Raw genomic sequence first — 7,849 nt, 5'->3', positions numbered from 1 at the left:
AACATATACAAGCATTCCTTTTGGTGGCCAAACACATATGACTAGATCTCCGGGCTTTGTGGAGACCTTATTCCCTTCCCATTACCATGGAATCTCTCAGCAATCGTTTCTTATTCCTGCTTTATTGAGGCAGTCAGGACTTATACTTTCAACCCGTTTTTAGGCTCATGAATCAAAAAGCGTATATCAAACTTAAGTGTCGGACCCCCAAGTACTCTTACGAGTTAAGGGCGCATTCCGTTACCCATTGGGATGATATATGTTTCAATTCACACCATACAAACAGGGCTTATCTCAGTCACAACAGACAGATGACAAGGAGACAGACAAGAAACAACGGTAACATAAGTCAAATATTAAATTCAAGACTCGCTTACTACAGAGGTTGGTTTTACCTGAAGAACAATACAGACAGAGCGGGTGGGCACAAATCTAAGAAGCACAGAGTTTATAAGAAAATAAAGCTTTTCTTACCTGCGCAGGATTTGTCTGTGGTTCCTGATGTGCCCGACCTCTTTGTTCCGTCCTTATGTTCGTTCGCCTCTTGTAGTTTCTTTAGCGAAGTCCCTTGTTCGTGCGCCAAAAAATGTTAGGTGTGACTACTGCAAGTCACCTATTCATAAGTTATGTTACCGTTTCCCAATTATTATTAGAGTCTTATCTAAGCAAGGAGACACGGAAAAAGTTCTCAGTATGTCTGCTCAGACGGTCGCACTCACTCACTCTGAGACTCTTTATTAACACAGGTCTTATATACACAAAGGAAAGACAGGCGTTAAAAATGTTGAAACAAAACAACTTCTATAAAAGGCAATTTCTAAGTGTCTTCTGTTTTTAGAGCTGATGCAGCAGTTGACCCTTATGACATGGCTTCCTCTTTGTGTGTACGTGACTGCACCCATCCGGCCTTTAAGAATGATGTCTTTAAAACAACTGAAAACAGACGAGATAAGCATTTAAAGAAATATACTGTCAACCATTTTTATTCTTATACCTTGATCCTCACAAATGGTAAGCTTTTTGATGTTGTCATTTTTTCCCACAATTCTTTGCAAAATGAAGATTTTTTTATTTTATTTTAATTTTTTCCACAAAATTGTCATTGTAACAGGTTATTTCTCTCACGTGGCATGTGTATATCACAAATAATGCCCCAAAATAAATTCTGCTACTCCTCCTGAGTATTACAATACCACATGTGTGGGGCTTTTCCACAGCCTGGCCACATAGAGAGGCCCAACATGCAGGGAGCACCATCACATGTTCTAGGAGCATAAATTACACATCTATCTTGTTGACAACCTATTACAATTTGAAGGCCCTGGAGCACCAGGACAATGACACGTGACACCGATGTGGCACTGATATGTGGCACTGATGACAGATGCCACTAATACGTGGCACTGATGACACGTGACACTGACAGATGGCACTAATATATGGCACTGATGACAGATGGCACTTATACGTGGCACTGATGACACGTGGCACTGATGACACATGGCACTAATATGTGGCACTGATGACAGATGGCACTAATACATGACACTGATGACACGTGACACCGATGACAGATGGCACTGATACCTGGCATTGATGACACATGACACTGATAACAGATGGCACGTGGCACTGACAGGTGGCACTGATGACAGATGGCACTGATACGTGGAACTGATGACAGATGGCACTAAAATGTGGCACTGATGACATGTGACACTGATATGGCACTGATGACAGATATCACTATGTGGCACTGATGACACGTGGCACTGATGACAGATGGCACTATGTGGCACTGATGACACGTGGCACTGATGACACATGGCACTGATGTGGCACTAATGACAGGTGGCATTGATGACAGATGGCACTTATACATGGCACTGGGGACAGATGGCACTGATGACAGATGGCAGTGGGGGCAGATGGCACTGACAGGTGGAAGTGGGGGCAGATGGCAGTGGGGACAGATGGGCACTTTATTTTCATTTTATTTATTTATTTATTTTTACACTAACCGCTGCATCTCTCCCAGTTCATCTATCCCTCCTCACACGCTGTCTGTGTGAGGAGGGAAAGCCGGTGATGAGCGATGATCTCATATGTTTACATATGAGATCATCTCTCATTGGGCACGCCGATCACGCTGTAATAGGCCGCTGTGATTGGCCGTTTACAGCGATCTGTGACTGGCTGTGTCCGGGGGACACGGCCAGCACGGAACTTCCCCGATGTGCGCCCACGGCGGCGCGCAGAGGGGAAGTTAAAGGGAGGAGGGCCTCCCGGCAGATAGCGTCTGCACTGTAGCCTTCTTTTGGCTATAGCGCGGGTGCGGGGTGGCTAAGGTTGTAACAAATGGCAAACATCTAAGCCTAATCTTAAGGTTGGAGATCTCATCCTTCTAAAAGACAAGGAAGTTTGAGAAGTTTCAGAATGAGTGGCCTATGGCTCTTATTACTAAAGTTATGCTCAGTGATGATAACAAAGTTCGGAAGGTAAAAGTCAAGGTAACCAAGGGAGGATCGTCACGGACCTTTACTCGCCCAATTACAGAGTTAGTATTCCTTTTGCCAGGTGAGTGACTTGGTTCAATTTAATTAAGTAATTTGGTTTATTATTGCTCTGTCTTTAAGATGTGTCCTCTTGTCTAAGCTGAACTCTCTCTCCCACTGTAGTTCTGTATATCCCCCTCCCCCTATGAATATCTATCATTAAACAGAGCTTTCAAAAGGATTCATCTTCTGTCTCTTCAACAGTGAGTTTATTCATCGAGTTAAGCTGTCTGAATTGATGCAAGGGATAAATAGAACACCAGGTCATGTAAGCCGTATATTAAACCGGAGATAACATTTATGGCCCCGTAGTTGAGTCCAGAACAGTGATGCATAGTGTCAATTTGTTCATCTGAGGACGCTTGTTGCCCAAAATAAAATGAAGGACTTTGGATTGTAATTGTAACAATTCTCCTCTTGGGACTGCTATCGGTAAAGGCCTAAAATAATAAAGTAATCTAAGTAAGATTGTAATTTTAATAAAGTTAATCCTGCCAAACCAAGATAAGGGTAAGTCCGCTCAGCGGTGAAGATCTTCCTTAAGTCGCTTAACTGGTTTCCGACTGGCTCACACATATTTACTATGGCACAATGGCACCACTCTGTGAAACCCCGTACTGGTACGGGGTCCCCTTTAAGAGCCGCCATAGGGTCCATGCTGCACGGCGGGGAATCAAATGCACTTACCCGGCGTGCCCATTTGCCGCTGACCACGTGCGCTCACTTGCACGAGAGCCAGCACAGGGATTTCTGTGTGTAAACACACAAATCCTTGTTCTGTCAGGGGAGAGGAGATATATCGTTGTTCCTACTAAGTAGGAGCAACAATATGTCTCCTCCCCCAGTAAGTCCTATCCCTTCAAAGTTAGAATACACTGAGGGAACAGATATTTAACCCCTTGAACGCCCCCTAGTGTTATCTCCTTCCCTACCAGTGACATTTACACAGTAATCAGTGCATATTTATAGCACTGATCGCTATATAAATGTCAATGGTCCCAAAAATGTGTCAAAAGTGTTCAATCTGTCGTAATGTTGCAGTACTGCTAAAAATTGCAGATCACCGCAATTACTAGTAACAAAAAAATTATAAAAATGCCATAAATCTTTGCCATAGTTTGTAGACGCTATAACTTTTGCACAAACCCACCAATATACGCTTATTGAAATTTTTTTACCAAAAATATGTAGAAGAATATATATTAGCCTAAACTGATGAAGAAATTATTTTTTTTAAAAACATTTTTGGGGATATTTATTATAGCAAAACATTTGTCAGTTAAAGCGACACAGTGCCAAATTGTAAAAAGGGTTCTGGTCAGGAAGGAGGTAAAAACTTCTGGGGGTGAAGTGGTTAAAAAGGGGGGGGATAAACAGCTCAGCAGAGGACATAAAGTGAACCACTAAATACAGAAGGCAATGCTGTGCCCATTAAAAGTCATAGGTGTCATAAAGATTTCGAACCATCAAAGGGGGTAAGAAAATGCTAAGAACTGTAATTTTTGGGAAATTCAGGGACAGCCCGGAAACATGGGAAAAATGACACAGTAAAGTTTTAGTTATACTTTAAAGTGTGTCTGTGCGCACACTTCGGACATTAAACTGTTTATGCAGTCTTAATGTAGCACTCTCCTAGGCTTAAGATGCTAGATAAACTTAGTGTGAATTGCTTTGTAGCCAGATGAGCTGTGATCTGCTGTTTTGGTCTGTTCTGGCTCCACAGTCAGGGCTTGAGTGATTCCCTCTGTTGAAAACTTTCCAGAGCTTCAAGGGAAATTCACCTTACCTTACATTTTTCCAGCCAATCCCCTGGGAAATAAAACCTGTGTGGCGATGTAACACTATGCTGTCTCCTTTGGTTCCTTTCTAAGGATGAATGCACCATATATGCCATGCTATTAACCCCTTAGTGTCTGGCTGGTTGGAATTGGCCCTTAAAGTTACACACACTTTGAGCATTTTTTGATCTCTGCTGTCAGAGGAGATCAACAACTTCTGATAAGATGCAGAGTGTTTTATGGATTATGGATAGGGATCAAGCAGATGAACACTTATCTGCCCATTGCCTCGCATGAAGAAAGGAGTGCCCATAACCGACTTCTGTTTACATAATGATCAGTTGTCATTGTACACAGCTGCTCACATGGTAAAGAGCCGCTGTGACTGGCCCTTTATCCTGATCTGTGATCAGCTGAGTCCAAAGGATTCAGACATCACAGAGCGCCAGATCATGGGAGGATATCATATGACGGCCTCCCAGCAAAGTAAGCCCGTACTGTAGCTGTCATTTTCCCAAATACTTGGACAAATGCTGTAGAGATTCCATGCAATTACAACCACCTATATCTATATGCCATCCAGGGCTGGTGCAAGGATTTTTGACACCCTAGGCGAAACCTCATTTTGCCGCCCCCTTGGCTCCACCCCTGACCCCACCCCCTTTGCCCTGCCCATGTATACCCCACCTTTTTAATGAAGCGCCCATCAATGCAGCCTACCAATGAATGTTTGCTTGCATTCATTCAGGAGTTGGGACACAGACACAGTCCTCTGCCAACGCTGCGCCTCTGACACTTTGTGCAAACGGAGCAGTGGCGGCCTGGTGATGCTGAGGCTAAGTTGCTTGCTGCAGAGAGAAAAGAGTAGAACACCAGTGACCAGGTGCCCCTAGGCAACAGTGCGCCCTAGGGGGCTGTTTAGTTTGCCTAGTGGTAGCACCGGCCCTGTTCCCGCTACATAACTATAAATCTCCATGGTTGAGCACTCAACTGCTACCCTCTTCAGCTGCAGAGGCAGCAGCAGATAGTCAATATTTTGTTTATTTAAGCCCCCATACACATGATCAGAGCAAAAAATATTGCTTTTGAATCGATCGTATGATAATCTGATTGTACACAGCGTTCCAGAGCCAATCATGATAGTTCATCTGATATATACGATCGGACATGCTTGAAAAATTTCTTCGTACGATACCAGATTGTATGATTTCTGCACTTTTCCCACACCACATGAAAATACAGAAATTTATGGGATCCATTGATTTTTTTTTTTTAATGGCATCCCCACACATGCAGCAAACACACCCACCAAAACAGACCGCACTGCAATATAATGCAGATTGGTGTGAAGCGATTTCAAAAATCACATTTGCACCTTTATTGCACGTTTCATGCAAACACGGCTGCCCATTGATATTAATAGGCTTCCTTAAGTGCCGGTTCACACTTGTGCGATGCGAGAACCCTGCGAATCAACTGCGGGTTCCCACATCGCACTCGAAACGCATACTATCTGTATGGCTGACATCGCACCCACACAGACATCGCATGTAATGTGAACAGCCGTGCGCTGCGAATTACATGTGATGTCTGGCATCGCACAAGTGTGACCCGGCACTAAAACACGATAGGTGGGAACACACACACTCTAAAACACCTCGGGGGGAGCAAGTCCTCAATAAAGTGAAAAGGGAATGTGACCTCCATCACTACACATGGGGTGACCCCATTATTACATATCAGTACACATGGAGTGACCCTACATTTATACATAGCGGTGACCCCCACATTAATATACAGGGGTAACCCTCGTCACGACACAATAGTTGACCCCCATTATTACATATGGGTGACCCCACATTATTACACGGGGGTGACCCCTTAATTACTGCACAGAGTTGCCCCCATTATTACAGATAACCCCACATTAATACACAAGGTAGTAATACTCCATCACTACACAGGAGGAACCCCATTATTACATATTACCACACAGGGTGACTCCCCCCCCCCCATTATTACACATCGGTGACCAAAAGTAGACAAAGTTGCATAGAAGTGATAGTGGGAGGACTGAACCATATACAGGTGGGGGGGGGGGTTGTCCTGGCACACACTTACCCCATGGTGATGGGTAGTCAGTCAGCTGCGGATGACAACCAGCGGGAGGACTCTGTGTCTCTCTGGCTCTCAGGAGATCACACATGCGGCTCTTATCAGTGGATTCCCACAGAGCTCCAGCCTGCACCAGACTGAATAGGATCCCGGGAAGGAGAGGTGAAGTGTGCTCAGTCCCCCGCCCTCCCCCTCCTCCTACAGTGATTAGTGTTAGTGGGATATCTGTTCTCCAGATGAAGTGAGAACATCAGCAAAGAGCATCCCCGGCATCCCTTTAGATGGTCACAGGCAGCACCAGAGTTCTCCACCCGCAGCCACTGCGCCTCTGAGACTGTACGGAGGGCCTCGGGAGCGGCTACCTGCTGTGTGGAGACGGACATAGTTGCTGGCTGCAGACAGAGGGGGAAGAGGGTCACCAGTGGCGGGGCGCCCTAGGCGGAAGTGCGCCCTAGGCGGCTGCCTAGTCCGCCTAGTGGTAGCACCGGCCCTGATGCCATCATCTCGACAGGAGTGGGATTGTATTAAAGGTTGATTTTATAGCATTGCACTCATTCCAAATGTAATGGGTGCAATGGATTGAACCCACGTTTCACTCTTTCCACCCAGCCACAAGAAGCATATCTATAGGAACCGCAAGGGCTATCATTTGATGAAGGTGGTGTGTGATGCCTAGATGTTGATTCAGGATGTGTTGCTCAGTCCATGATGCCCATATCCTTCGTCAGCCCCAATTATTTGAGAATTTCAACAAGGGAAAATTCAGCGGTGGCTGGCTACTCAGTAAGTAGTGTAAAATCCTCATATATGTTTTCATGCATGCATGTTTATTGTTTACATAACTGTAAGATCATTTCATGTCTCACCTCTGCAATGCTATTACCGGTGACCCTTCAGCAATGTGATGATCTATAAAGGACAAATTGACGCGCAAACCAACAAACTAATTGAAGTAAAAAATAATAAATAAAATAAAACCAAGCAGCAGCCAACATTCAAATGTGTCCCCGCATAAGCAAATATTAAAGAAGAGGTCCAGCCTGGGTGAAAAAAACAAATACTGTAGCTGCTGACTTTTAATATTAGGGCACTTACCTGTCCAAGGAGCCTGTGACGTTGGGACCCCAGTCGATCTTCAGGTTGACTCCCGGGTGCTGCCACCACCATTTCTTGTGAGGGAACCCGGTAATGAAGCCTTTTCGGCTTCACAGTGGGTTCCCTACTGTGCATGCAAGAAGCGTGCTTTTATAATTGGGCTGGTGGCGGGGGAAGCAGGAGGGGGGCTGAACTGTCAAAAACAGGGCCCCCGTTCCCCCTTTCCCCCTGAAAGTTGCCAAATGTGGCCCCGGAGGGAGGGAGGAAACGTATAAGCGAGAGTTTCACGTTTGGGTGGAACTCCAC

General features: G+C 45.0%; 1 long non-coding RNA gene across 1 annotated transcript; it reads right to left on the bottom strand.

The window, feature by feature from the left end:
• Positions 1–685: 685 nt before the first annotated feature.
• Positions 686–6,644, bottom strand: LOC143930301 (uncharacterized). Its single transcript, XR_013262749.1, has 2 exons — positions 6,455–6,644; positions 686–933 (listed from the first exon to the last, which is right to left on the bottom strand). It is a non-coding gene; the product is annotated as an uncharacterized LOC143930301 (long non-coding RNA).
• Between the last annotated feature and the right edge of the window lie 1,205 nt (positions 6,645–7,849).

This window comes from Lithobates pipiens, unplaced genomic scaffold, assembly GCF_037356315.1.
Source record: "Lithobates pipiens isolate NorthernLeopardFrog02 unplaced genomic scaffold, aLitPip1_a1.2 Scaffold_25, whole genome shotgun sequence".
NCBI lineage: Eukaryota > Metazoa > Chordata > Amphibia > Anura > Ranidae > Lithobates > Lithobates pipiens.
This window is presented reverse-complemented; position numbering and strand designations above follow the sequence as displayed.